At 36.9% G+C, this 15,163-nt stretch overlaps 1 protein-coding gene across 1 annotated transcript in view; it reads left to right on the top strand.

Annotated features, from left to right (window-relative positions):
• The window catches only part of LOC131679484 (protein sickie-like), a 259,274-nt gene that overhangs the window by 220,198 nt on the left and 23,913 nt on the right, over positions 1-15,163 (top strand). The gene's annotated exons all lie outside the window — the stretch shown is intronic.

Raw genomic sequence — 15,163 nt, 5'->3', positions numbered from 1 at the left:
TTGGAAATTGGAAATTGGAAATTGGAAATTGGAAATTGGAAATTGGAAATTGGAAATTGGAAATTGGAAATTGGAAATTGGAAATTGGAAATTGGAAATTGGAAATTGGAAATTGGAAATTGGAAATTGGAAATTGGAAATTGGAAATTGGAAATTGGAAATTGGAAATTGGAAATTGGAAATTGGAAATTGGAAATTGGAAATTGGAAATTGGAAATTGGAAATTGGAAATTGGAAATTGGAAATTGGAAATTGGAAATTGGAAATTGGAAATTGGAAATTGGAAATTGGAAATTGGAAATTGGAAATTGGAAATTGGAAATTGGAAATTGGAAATTGGAAATTGGAAATTGGAAATTGGAAATTGGAAATTGGAAATTGGAAATTGGAAATTGGAAATTGGAAATTGGAAATTGGAAATTGGAAATTGGAAATTGGAAATTGGAAATTGGAAATTGAAAATTGAAAATTGGAAATTGGAAATTGGAAATTTGAAATTTTAAGTCAAACATTATGTTTGAAACTTTGATTCTAAAAATTTGAAATGTCTTTGTTTTTTTTGTCTTTTTTTTTATTTTTTTCTTTTCTTTCTTTTTTGTCTCTTGTGTCATTTTTGTCATTTTTTATCATTTTTTGTCATTTTTTGTCATTTTTTGTCATTTTTTGTCATTTTTTGTCATTTTTTGTAATTTTTTGTAATTTTTGTCATTTTTTGTCATTTTTTGTCATTTTTTGTCATTTTTGTCATTTTTGTCAATTATGAATTATGAATTATGAATTATGAATTATGAATTATGAATTATGAATTATGAATTATGAATTATGAATTATGAATTATGAATTATGAATTATGAATTATGAATTATGAATTATGAATTATGAATTATGAATTATGAATTATGAATTATGAATTATGAATTATGAATTATGAATTATGAATTATGAATTATGAATTATGAATTATGAATTATGAATTATGAATTATGAATTATGAATTATGAATTATGAATTATGAATTATGAATTATGAATTATGAATTATGAATTATGAATTATGAATTATGAATTATGAATTATGAATTATGAATTATGAATTATGAATTATGAATTATGAATTATGAATTATGAATTATGAATTATGAATTATGAATTATGAATTATGAATTATGAATTATGAATTATGAATTATGAATTATGAATTATGAATTATGAATTATGAATTATGAATTATGAATTATGAATTATGAATTATGAATTATGAATTATGAATTATGAATTATGAATTATGAATTATGAATTATGAATTATGAATTATGAATTATGAATTATGAATTATGAATTATGAATTATGAATTATGAATTATGAATTATGAATTATGAATTATGAATTATGAATTATGAATTATGAATTATGAATTATGAATTATGAATTATGAATTATGAATTATGAATTATGAATTATGAATTATGAATTATGAATTATGAATTATGAATTATGAATTATGAATTATGAATTATGAATTATGAATTATGAATTATGAATTATGAATTATGAATTATGAATTATGAATTATGAATTATGAATTATGAATTATGAATTATGAATTATGAATTATGAATTATGAATTATGAATTATGAATTATGAATTATGAATTATGAATTATGAATTATGAATTATGAATTATGAATTATGAATTATGAATTATGAATTATGAATTATGAATTATGAATTATGAATTATGAATTATGAATTATGAATTATGAATTATGAATTATGAATTATGAATTATGAATTATGAATTATGAATTATGAATTATGAATTATGAATTATGAATTATGAATTATGAATTATGAATTATGAATTATGAATTATGAATTATGAATTATGAATTATGAATTATGAATTATGAATTATGAATTATGAATTATGAATTATGAATTATGAATTATGAATTATGAATTATGAATTATGAATTATGAATTATGAATTATGAATTATGAATTATGAATTATGAATTATGAATTATGAATTATGAATTATGAATTATGAATTATGAATTATGAATTATGAATTATGAATTATGAATTATGAATTATGAATTATGAATTATGAATTATGAATTATGAATTATGAATTATGAATTATGAATTATGAATTATGAATTATGAATTATGAATTATGAATTATGAATTATGAATTATGAATTATGAATTATGAATTATGAATTATGAATTATGAATTATGAATTATGAATTATGAATTATGAATTATGAATTATGAATTATGAATTATGAATTATGAATTATGAATTATGAATTATGAATTATGAATTATGAATTATGAATTATGAATTATGAATTATGAATTATGAATTATGAATTATGAATTATGAATTATGAATTATGAATTATGAATTATGAATTATGAATTATGAATTATGAATTATGAATTATGAATTATGAATTATGAATTATGAATTATGAATTATGAATTATGAATTATGAATTATGAATTATGAATTATGAATTATGAATTATGAATTATGAATTATGAATTATGAATTATGAATTATGAATTATGAATTATGAATTATGAATTATGAATTATGAATTATGAATTATGAATTATGAATTATGAATTATGAATTATGAATTATGAATTATGAATTATGAATTATGAATTATGAATTATGAATTATGAATTATGAATTATGAATTATGAATTATGAATTATGAAATCCAAATTCGAGATTTGAAATTCGAAGATTGGCAATCGGATATCAGAATTCATAATTTAGAAATCAGAATATGGAATTTGAAAACTGAATTGTAAATTGGAAATTGGAAATTGGAAATTGCAAATTGCAAATTGGAAATTGGAAATTGGAAATTGGAAATTGGAAATTGGAAATTGGAAATTGGAAATTGGAAATTGGAAATTGGAAATTGGAAATTGGAAATTGGAAATTGGAAATTGGAAATTGGAAATTGGAAATTGGAAATTGGAAATTGGAAATTGGAAATTGGAAATTGGAAATTGGAAATTGGAAATTGGAAATTGGAAATTGGAAATTGGAAATTGGAAATTGGAAATTGGAAATTGGAAATTGGAAATTGGAAATTGGAAATTGGAAATTGGAAATTGGAAATTGGAAATTGGAAATTGGAAATTGGAAATTGGAAATTGGAAATTGGAAATTGGAAATTGGAAATTGGAAATTGGAAATTGGAAATTGGAAATTGGAAATTGGAAATTGGAAATTGGAAATTGGAAATTGGAAATTGGAAATTGGAAATTGGAAATTGGAAATTGGAAATTGGAAATTGGAAATTGGAAATTGGAAATTGGAAATTGGAAATTGGAAATTGGAAATTGGAAATTGGAAATTGGAAATTGGAAATTGGAAATTGGAAATTGGAAATTGGAAATTGGAAATTGGAAATTGGAAATTGGAAATTGGAAATTGGAAATTGGAAATTGGAAATTGGAAATTGGAAATTGGAAATTGGAAATTGGAAATTGGAAATTGGAAATTGGAAATTGGAAATTGGAAATTGGAAATTGGAAATTGGAAATTGGAAATTGGAAATTGGAAATTGGAAATTGGAAATTGGAAATTGGAAATTGGAAATTGGAAATTGGAAATTGGAAATTGGAAATTGGAAATTGGAAATTGGAAATTGGAAATTGGAAATTGGAAATTGGAAATTGGAAATTGGAAATTGGAAATTGGAAATTGGAAATTGGAAATTGGAAATTGGAAATTGGAAATTGGAAATTGGAAATTGGAAATTGGAAATTGGAAATTGGAAATTGGAAATTGGAAATTGGAAATTGGAAATTGGAAATTGGAAATTGGAAATTGGAAATTGGAAATTGGAAATTGGAAATTGGAAATTGGAAATTGGAAATTGGAAATTGGAAATTGGAAATTGGAAATTGGAAATTGGAAATTGGAAATTGGAAATTGGAAATTGGAAATTGGAAATTGGAAATTGGAAATTGGAAATTGGAAATTGGAAATTGGAAATTGGAAATTGGAAATTGGAAATTGGAAATTGGAAATTGGAAATTGAAAATTGAAAATTGGAAATTGGAAATTGGAAATTTGAAATTTTAAGTCAAACATTATGTTTGAAACTTTGATTCTAAAAATTTGAAATGTCTTTGTTTTTTTGTCTTTTTTTTTATTTTTTTCTTTTCTTTCTTTTTTGTCTCTTGTGTCATTTTTGTCATTTTTTATCATTTTTTGTCATTTTTTGTCATTTTTTGTCATTTTTTGTCATTTTTTGTAATTTTTTGTAATTTTTGTCATTTTTTGTCATTTTTTGTCATTTTTTGTCATTTTTGTCATTTTTGTCATTTTTGTCATTTTTGTCATTTTTGTCATTTTTGTCATTTTTGTCATTTTTGTCATTTTTGTCATTTTTGTCATTTTTGTCATTTTTGTCATTTTTGTCATTTTTGTCTTTTTTGTCTTTTTGTCTTTTATCTTTTTTTCTTTCTTTTCTCTTTTTTGACTCTTTTTCTTTTTTCTCTGTTTTTTCTTTTTGTCTTTTTTGTCATTTTTGTCATTGTTTTCTGCATTCTCCCAAATTCTTATGACATTTTCTTAAATTCTTGCATCTAAATGCCATTTTCTATCGGATTGTTTTTAACCACTGGTGAAGGTGACATCATTACCATTTCACAGCACATAGCCCGTCATGTTCGTTGTGTGTACTATTCTCACTTTGGAGGGCGACGAAATAAAAAAAAAAATGATTCCCGTTTTTACCATAAAAAACAGCAATTTCAACGCTCTATAAAATTCCCATCCACGCATTCCGGAACTTTCGCTCGCATTATTTGTAGAAAAAGCACAGGTCACTCAGTCAGCTGGCAGTAGGCTGTGCCGCACTAATGCTGTACGGCAATTGCAGTGTTCCATCGGAGCGAAGCCATCGCTATGCAGTGTCATTACGTTGCAACAAAATACAAATCCGATGATTGCAGCACCGACTCTCTGCACTTTTCTTCCATTGGATTGCATTACATTGCATTATATTGCATTGCCGATGCACTGCTGCGGTTGTGCACGGCGATGAATTATTAACGACTGTAAAATTTTCAAACCCGCAACAAAAGCTGGCAAAAGGAGACCTACTTTCTGCCTAGGAGGGGAACCGACGGGCACCGGGGTTGTATGAAAGCTTATACAAATTGCAGTGCATCCAATGCACCATTTCCTGATTCAGGTGATATTCCAGCCCTTCCCCTATATAGTCCCCTGCGTCGTTTGTTGATGCAATTCGACAACAAAAGGTGCAATTTGAAAGTAATTCTGCCCAAGGGATTAATGAAAGATGAAATTTATTGTGGCCAATTATGATAGTATTATTACAGGCAATTGAACTATCGATTGGGGACTAAATTTGACTGTACCTTTGGGAAACGTGTCGAATTAGTTCTTAAATTAAATCTTGCTTTACTATCTTAGAATAACATAAGCTTATATTTAACAGTCATTCGCCTTTCACAAAGTTGTGTACTTAGTTTGAAAACTATTCACATAAATTCGTTCAATCAATGTTGCAAAATGCTACACTATACAAAAAACCACTATCATTTGCGTAAATCATTATATCCATCAACCGGTAGCCAAAAGGCAACTTCACTTCAGTCAAAGGATTGGCTCTAGATTTGCAGCACGCCCCATCCTCAAATCGCATTTAAGTACGTCTATCGACTTCTGTGCGGAAAACCAGTTGGTAGATATCTGAATGCTACCGAATGGTGTTCTCTGCTCAGTGTCTGGCTGATTGGAGTCAAAAGTCGTCGTCGTCGTCGTTGAAGTCGGTGGTGGCGCCAGACCCACCAAACCGATGCAGAAACCATCCCCGTGCTACCCAGCCACCGCCACCACCAAACGCTCGCTGAGGAAAACGGAAAATTGAAAAGTTGATTTGTTTGCATCGCGAAACATATATTCCTTATCGTCTAGCATTAATTTTGCATGCCCCGCCCTGCCGTACCACCGGTCGCAAACAAAGTTAGCCATGGAAGTGTTGCAGTTCATGGCAGGCAAATTGAAAGTTTCTCACAGCTGACTTGGTTTGCGCTGCATCCTCCGCCGGGCACGGCTGCTCCTCGGGTCGAATCGAGGTTCAAATCTCGAAACGATAGCCAGATGTATATGTTGTGAATTTCGAAACGAACCGAAATCGATCAGTGTTCGACGAGCTAGCTGCTCGTTAATTTTCATTGCTAATCAAATTAATTCAATGTGTTAGCTCTTATCTTGTGATCGTTGGAGCTGAACGCCGTAGGTGAGGATCAGAGGGGAGGGGGGGTGGAACGAAATTAGAAGGAGGAAGAAAGACCTGCAGTTGCTCTTTTCCAGTTTTCATCATCCCTTTCCAACCAGCATCCTCTAATTTGCATGCCGTCTGCGAAGCGGAGCAGTGAGAGTTGACTAACGTTTGCTTTGGGTGAGTGGAAAGGTAGAGTCGTCAATTGTGTCATGGTGATTTATTTTTCTGGTCGATATTCATAAGCGGAATTTACCGGGTTTGATTTTAAGGGTCGGTGTGGTATTTTTCAGAATCTAGGATGGATAACTGTTGTTAAATGTGCGTTAGTATTTAGAAAAATATTTAAATGTACGACTGCCTAAAGCTGACTTTTGAAACAGGGATGCTTGCATGATCGCGTTCTTGTCATAGGTTCACAAACAAATACGTGTTGCAATACGGACAAGTGGAATCTATTACACCTGTTGCTTATAACGTATTGATATGTACAACGACTAAAATTACTTTCTCTCCAAAGTTCTCAAAAAACTGATCTACAACGTCCCATACACCGTTGTTTGAATCCCCAAAGAAAGAACTTTTGAAAGGGACGACTCGATTCGTGACCTGGGGGTGCGCTTCGATAGGAAATTGAGATTTTCCGACTATATCACCGTGACAACTGCTAAGGCTTTCAGAATGCTGACCTTAAAGTGGAACACTGTGGACTTGGATGGTTTCTACGCACTAAAATCAATTTATTGTACCCTGATCTGAATTGTTCTGTAGTATGCTGTGCAGGTATAGGCCAAAACGCATAGAAATATGTTTCGTGCGATTCACTCTCAGGGAAGTTCCATGGAACGATCCAGTTATATTGCCACCATACGCCGATAGATGAATGCTACTCGGTCTGTAGACTCCGGTGACTCGCCGTATCTTCCCGCAAAGAATTTTTGTTTTCGACCTGCTGTCTGGTAGTATCGACAGTCTAGATCTTCTATCGAGCGTTAACTCCCCGATTTCTCCGTAACACCCCTTTGTTGTGGATTCCTAGACACCGTACTGCATACGGACAAAATAATCCACTAGAAAGATGTTGTCGCAGATTTAAGGAAACTTCTTCTTTATTCGATTTTAACCATTCCTGGCTTAGGTATAAGTTATTAAAAAGAAATAATTTCTTTTAAAGGGTTTCTGTACGGTGTACACCGGGATCCTTTATGTTTTAAAGCGTTACATTGTTCACTGGTGCGCTCATAGTTGGAATTCGCAAACGTTGTCTGGTCCTCCTACCATGTAACTTGGAGCCAAATAATAGAAGACGTCCAGCCCAGATTCCTACGATATGCGTCACGTCAATTGCCTTGGAATGATCCGCTGAACTGGCCACCACACGAAGACCGTTGTCGATTATTAGACCTACACACTTTAGAAGATCGTAGACATGCATCGCAAGCTTCTAAGCATCTTCTTGCTGAATATGAGGTTCCCGATCTCCTGTCACAAATTAACCTCTACGCACCAACCCGTGTCTTTCGCCTTAGAAAACTGCTGAAGACTAAAATGCGCAACACTAACTTCGCTGCCAACAGCCCGATATTAGCAATGATCCGTCGCTTCAACGATTTTACCGACATCACAGGCACAAATCCCCGACTATGTACGGGGAACGTGCCATTTGAGCCAATATATTCTGATTCCTGACATCTTCGACTTCGTCAATAATTCTGTACAGTTTCAAAACCATTTGTTGCCATTTTGGGTTCATTATTTATGGTTTAGTTATAGTTCATTAAGACTCAGTGTCAGTTGAATTTAAATTGTTGAAATGCATAAATATCGTTTCTCATTTTACTAGCGCTTCAGGTTATATGAACTCGTCGAGAACCTCGAACTGTATCCCATCCATTCTGAACTCAGCTGCTAGCTCGTTCAGGCTAGCTTGTTGTCTCTTGCTGTGTGCAGAAGCCGTCTCCACCCCACTCGATCCATTGCTGCTTGTCGCCAGCCTCACAGTCTTCGAAGGGTCTGCATGTCGTCCTCTCACTGGTCGATCCACCGTGCTCGCTGTGCGTCTTCTTGTTCCTGTATGGTCGCCCTCAAGAACCATCTTCACCGGGCCGTCGTCCGGCATTCTTACGACGTGTCCAGCCCACCGCAAACGTCCTATTTTTGCGGTATTCGCGATGGATGGTTGTTCGAGCCGACATCTCGAAGGAACGGTGTAATAAAAATTGATGCACCCCTTGCGTGTCTACCGTAATGATGACAGCAACGCGACAACCCCTTGGTGGGCAAAAACAAGCGCGCGAATTTTACGCGCGCGACCGATGGCGTCTTTTTTTGTGTTAAATAGAGCAGAGTAAGAGCAGAAATCATCAGTTTAATTCTAGCTTTCGACATGTACAGATCAAAGGTTAAGTAAATAAATGTGAAAAGTACCCTGAAAGTTTTATTAAGTGCTAGTGCTCCTTTCGGTTCAAGTGTCCGCCCAGAATTCTACGGAAATTGTCCCTTGCGTGTATACAGTCCACTGAGCGAACAATGGTTCTTCCAGCAGCTGATGCAACTCATGGTTCATTCGCCTGCGCCACGTTCCGTCTTCCGTATGCACGTCACCATAGATGGTACGCAACACCTTTCGTTCGAAAACTCCAAGGGCGTGTTGGTCTTCAACGAGCATAGTCCAGGTCTTGTGTCCATAGAGGACCACCAGTCTAATCAGCGTCTTTCAGATAATCAACTTCGTGCGGCGACGAATTTTGTTCGACCGGAGCGTCCTCCGGATTCCAAAGTAGGTACGATTTCCCGCCAAGATCCGTCTCTGAATTTCTCAGCTGGTATCATTGTCAGCGGTTACCAGTGAGCCCAAATACACGAATTCGTCGACCATCTCGATTTCGTCACCGTCAATCCGAACTCGGGATGGGAGCTCCACATTGTCGTCTCTAGAACCTCTTCCTCTCATGTATTTTGTCTGTAACGTTGATGGCAGGTCCAATACTGCTGGCTTCAGTCTTCAGTCTGATGTACGTTTCCGACATCGCCTCAAAGTTCCGTGCCATTATGTAAATGTTGTCGGCGAAGCCAAGAAGTTGGACGGTCTTCCAGACTCGATCGATTGTGTCATATGCCGATTTGAAATCGATGAACCAATGATGTGTGGGCACGTTGTATTCGCGGCACTTCTGCAGAATCTGCCGAATCGTGAATATTTGGTCCGTGGTGGCGCGGGAACCCATGAATCCCGTTTGGTAGTGCCCCACGAACTCCCTTGCAAATGGTGACAAGCGGCTGCAAAGAATTTGGGAGAGGACCTTGTAGGCGGCGCTAAGTAGTGTGATCGCGCGGTAGTTGCAGCAATCCAACTTGTGACCCTTTTTGTAGATTGGGCAAACGACACCCTCCATCCACTCCTCCGGAAGAATCTCTTCCTCCCAAATTTTTGCGATTACCCAGTGCAGCGCTCTAGGCAGTGTTTCACCACCGTATTTTAATAGATCGCAGGGTAGTGGATCTACACCGGCAGCTTTGTTATTTTTCAAATGACCGATCTCCTCCTTGACTTCTTGGAGAACATAGGCCGGCAGCTTATCGTCTTCTGCGCCTGCTCCAGGATCCGTTGCCATCCTGCTTTGGTCCTCTGCTGCGGCGTCCCGAAGTTGTGCGACATTGGGCCTTGGCGTCCGTCTACGACGAGTGTTGTGTCGAGAGTTTTGAGCGCATGCATGCTGCAACTTGGTAATGGTAATGGATATCTTTGCGAGGGAAAAAGGTACTTCGGACTACCATGCCACGGGAGGCGGCGAAGTTGGCCGTTGTCATTCGATACGGTGTGCAAGCTGATTGGCCCGATTGCCTCCCATCCTATCTAAGCGTTCATATCACCGATGACGATTTTCACGTCCCGTTGCGAACAGCCGTCGTACGCCTCCTCCAGCTTCACATAGAACGCTTCCTTTTTGTCGTCCGTTCTCCCATCATGCGGGCAGTATACGTTGATGATGCTGTAGTTGTAGAAACGGCCTTTGATACTCAACTTACACATTCTTGCGTTGATCGGAGTCCATCCAATCACGCATTGACGCATCCTACCCAGCACTACAAAGCCGGTTCCCAGCTCGTTGGTGGTGTTCGTAACGGTTAGTTTCCGAGGGCAGCTTGTTGAGCCTTCTTCAACCCCCTGTCTCGCTGGAGGACCATCGTGTCAGCTCGGTTTAGAGTCTCACGCTGACACGAGGACGATGCATCAGCCGCCCCTAACATGGAGAAAATATGCTGTTTTGAGCCGTCCCTAACATGGGGAACAGACGCTCGGATGGACTCACCCTTCGAAAAGAGGAGCCCCCCTTCCCTGTCAGCATACGGCCATGGTCCCACCGGGGTTGGTTACTTGATCTTTCCTATGGTTACTCGTACCCCAGCTGGCACCGCGGGGAGGTAGGGATAGGAGTTCAGGAATCAGGAATCAGTAGCGTCAGTAGTGGCACGTTCCCCATGTTGATCGGAGATTTGTGCCTTGCCAAGAATCATTTTTTTCATTATTTTTCTGATGAGAAGGATTGGGGAAGTGGTAAGGTTAGGGGTAATGAAAACAACGACACAGAACAATTAAAACAGAGCATTCTGCACCCCCGGAGTGATGCTGAACGATCTGCAGGTGCTACAACAGCAGGAATAAAACTTCCAACCCCCGGAGGGATTTAGAACCTCTACTCAAACAGTGAGCGGATATATCAACACCCCCGAAGAGATATTGCCATTCAAATACGGCTAAAAAAACTATAGCTCTTTACAACACTGGGTTAGGAACAAAAGCATATCCTTAAATTTCAGCTCTCTGTACATAGGTTCATCTATGTATGGAGAACCAAAAATCCGGATACGCAATTGTATTAATACAGGGCAATTGCGTATCAAATGATATGATGTTCCGTAATCGGATTCACAAAGATCACATGAATAATACTCAGCGCGCTGAATAGTAGCCATGTGATAATTGAGTTTGCAATGTCCAGTCAGTACCCTGACCAGAATACTGCAGTTGTGCTTGGAAAAATGCAACAAATATCTTGACATTTTCGGACTCACATCCGGCAGAAAAGCCTTTGTTTGAACGCAAGTTTGCAAGCTACGCCAATGGATGGCATGTTCGAATGCAGCCCAAGAGCGAATCTTGTGCTTTATCCAACTTATTGACAGTGGTAGAACTGGTTCTGGATCAACGAAATCAGTCGCAGCGCCAGCTCTAGCCAATTCGTCCTTTCCAGTAATACCGGAATGATCGGGTACCCATAGAAGATAAACAGCATTTGAAAGGCTAAGTTCTTCAATTTGAGATCGACATGCGATTACTAATTTCGATCTCGAATCTGCCGAACTGCTTTCAGGGCAGCCTGACTTTCAGAGCAAAAATAGATTCTTTTACCGCAAATTCCTTGTTGAAGTGCGGATTGTACGCCACACAGAATCGTAAAGATTTCTGCTTGGAATACGGTACAGTATCTACCAAGCGAATGAGATTGGTTTAATCTCATCTCATGACAATAGACACCAGCACCAGTTCGGCCCTCCAACAAAGAACCGTCCGCATAACAAGCTATGTATTCTTCAAGTTGTCCTCACGTATTCCTCACGAAGAGGAATTCTCACATTGAAAGTTTTAGAAGGAAAACTACATGTGAGTGTAAGGTCACTGGGAGCAAGTGTATATTCATCCCAAGTATCCATTTGGGGCCACAGTCTTGTGTGACTTGCATGATCTATTGGATTACTGTTCCAGAGCCCAGTAACCTTAAGACGGTATGCACAAGAAAGTGCTTCTTGTTTCAGAAACACATGTAGTGGTTTTATGTTCAAGAGAGCCTCGAGAGCAGCAGTAGGTGTTGTCGAGAACGCACCAGTCATCGCCATCAAGACCATCCTCTGAAGATGGTTTAACTTTGATTGGATTGTCATGACTTCTCCCTTCTGCCACCAAACAAGGCACCCCTATTGCCAGTATTGGTCTAACAATTGTTGTGTAGATCCACTGAATGTACTTGGGTTTGAGTCCCCAAGATTTCCCGAAAGCCCGTCTACATTGGCCAAAGGCCATGCAAGCTTTCTTGATCCTGAAATCGATGTGAGCTGTCCAATTAAGTTTTGAGTCGAGAATTACCCCAACGTACTTAACTTGATCTTCGACAGTAATTTCAGAGTCAAAAAACTGCAATGGACGAGCTCCGGTTGTAATCCTTCGTTGTGTGAAAAGCACCATTGAGGTTTTATTTGGATTAACTGATAGTCCAACATGAAGACACCACCGCTCAACAACACATAAGGCTTGTTGCATCTAATCAAAAAGTGTGTTAATGCAAATACCGGTGATCATTATATGATAATCATCGGCGAAACCATACGTCGGAAATCCAAGCTCATTTAGTTTTCTCAACAAACTATCGGCGACAAGGTTCCATAGAAGTGGTGACAGCACCCCACCTTGAGGACATCCGCAGACACTCAGTTTCCTTATCTCTACTTGTCTTAACGATGAACACAGATGTCGGTTGTTAAGCATTGCGTGTATCCAGTTCGTGATATATGAAGGAACTCCATGATCTCGTGCTGCTTCCAAAATGGATTCGAAAGACACGTTGTCAAAAGCACCTTCAATATCGAGAAAAACTCCTAAACTTGATTGCTTTTGTGAAAAAGCGTTTTCAATGTCGTAGACGACATTGTGTAACAGGGTGGTAGTAGACTTCCCCCGCTGATATGCATGTTGCATTGCATGCAGCGGGTGCTCGCCCAAGCTACCATCCCGAACGTAGTGGTCGATTAAACGTTCCACTGATGTGAGAAGGAAGGAGGTCAGACTGATCGGTCCAAAGCTCTTTGCCTCCTTTGCCTGCCTTTGCCTCCTCATAAGTGACGCGGCCATATGGTTACTCGTACCCCAGCTGGCACCGCGGGGAGGTAGGGATAGGAGCTACTGGACAAGAGGCTAAGGACCACTGTGGCGAACCACCGGGTTTATATTACGCATTGCCCAGTCAACCACGCCTTCCTATTTTATATCCGTCACGGCATATTACTGTATTTTTACTCTTTGTATTGGCGTTTGGTGTTTAAAAAGCATCGGAATAAATACAATTTTTGGTCAGTTTTTAAATAGCTTACTACTTGTTCAAAGGCAATTTAATAATCTTCACAACGCCGTATAGATGGTCAAAATCGGTTAGAAACTACCGGAGTTATAGCTATACTAAGGGAGGCGTCTAGTGAAGTGGGCAAAAAAATCGTCTTCTTTTTTATTCATTAAATTGTTAGTATTGAACCTCTAGAATAGTCTCCCGCAATTTCGGTGGCCACTTCTTTTGTTTTGAACACCCACGCATTCCCTGCACGTATTTTCTGTAACACACACACATATCTCAACCTATCAGCAACTTTAATAGCCCTTTTCTCTAAACTGCCTTTTTCAGTTTGGTGAACACGATAACTCAAAAACGAATCAACGAATTGACTTGATTTTTTATGAGAATGCACAATATTATACACATGCCTGTCGAGGAACCTGATGTTAATGTCTAAGAAATGGCAAAGGCTATCCATTATGCTACTATAATAAAATACTATTTCGCTGGTTGTGGAGGTCCATTTACTAGATGTCTTCGGCTAGGAGATTGTACCCAACATGTAGTTTTCTGCTTCAAGCCTTGCGGAAGTTTGGTAGTTTAGTTTACTTTTGGATTACGGTGGTGAATTAGTTTCATTATTTTGAAGAAGAATTAAGCGCTGCACTATAGTTACGGGTTGCCGTATTGGCTAATCCATAAATTCAGGAAATTCAGAAAGAAAAAGAAAACAGCGGAAGGCAAAAGATTACTCCGTAAAATTTTAAGCCTGTTTCTAATGACCCTGCCACTTCTGGTTTTCCGATCTGTATATTTCACATCCTTGATCTCAATTGAGTACTATGGCCCTTAATTTTCATAGTTTTCCCTACTCAGTATTCTTTAGCTAATTGAGTGTCGTTAAAAAGTGAAAAACAAAAACTTCAGTAAATTTCACAAAAGTCCAGAAGAAAAGAACCTAAAATAACAGTTGAAAATTTGCATTTATTTATGACTCATCGAAACTAAAAGCAAATATTTTACTTTTTAAATTGAATGTGTTCTAAAAAACTTTCTTGTTTTAGTTATTGACGTTTTGGGAGCTTTTACTTTAAATTATTCAATTTAAGGATTTGCTCATTTCATGGATCTTTGAGCTTTCCTAGTACCAATTACTTCTAACTTAGATTTTTGCAATTAAATCATTTCCAAAACAACTTTTGGATAACATTGGTACATCTTATTCAGAGCAGTTGCCTTTTAATTTTGTGTTATCAGTAATTGATTTATTTATCAATTCTACACAGAATCGTTCTTGTTTGACTTTAGTTTGAAAATTACCATGAAAACAATATGAACTGAATCCAATCCATACATTAGCAAACATATTTCCCGATAACCAACCACAACCAGCTGGCTCCCACAGCAATAAGGTCTTCGATTAGTGATTCAAGCAGGCGGTGCTGCTGCTTTCGAAATAAATGCAAGCCACGCAATAACTGCACTGGAACTGTCTTCTCTATGGCAACTAAGACCACGTGCTGGTTAGTTGTTGTGCACCGGTCGGTATCACTAGGGTCGCATATTGCATTTTAACTATTCATTATACAAAGCGAACCTATTTGTGTTCAGTTCATCGCGGTACGTAACGGTCCTGGAAGTGCATCGGCGCCGTCGGTCGCTGCTTCTTCTTCAACTTCTTCTACTACGACGGTTTGCTCAATACGACTATCTACAGAAGGTCGGAACTGCTGGAGAAATTAAACATTTCTCCAAATGAGATTATGTA

Source organism: Topomyia yanbarensis, chromosome 2, assembly GCF_030247195.1.
Source record: "Topomyia yanbarensis strain Yona2022 chromosome 2, ASM3024719v1, whole genome shotgun sequence".
NCBI lineage: Eukaryota > Metazoa > Arthropoda > Insecta > Diptera > Culicidae > Topomyia > Topomyia yanbarensis.
Note: the sequence above shows the minus strand (reverse complement) of the source record. Positions and strands in the feature narration are given on the sequence as shown.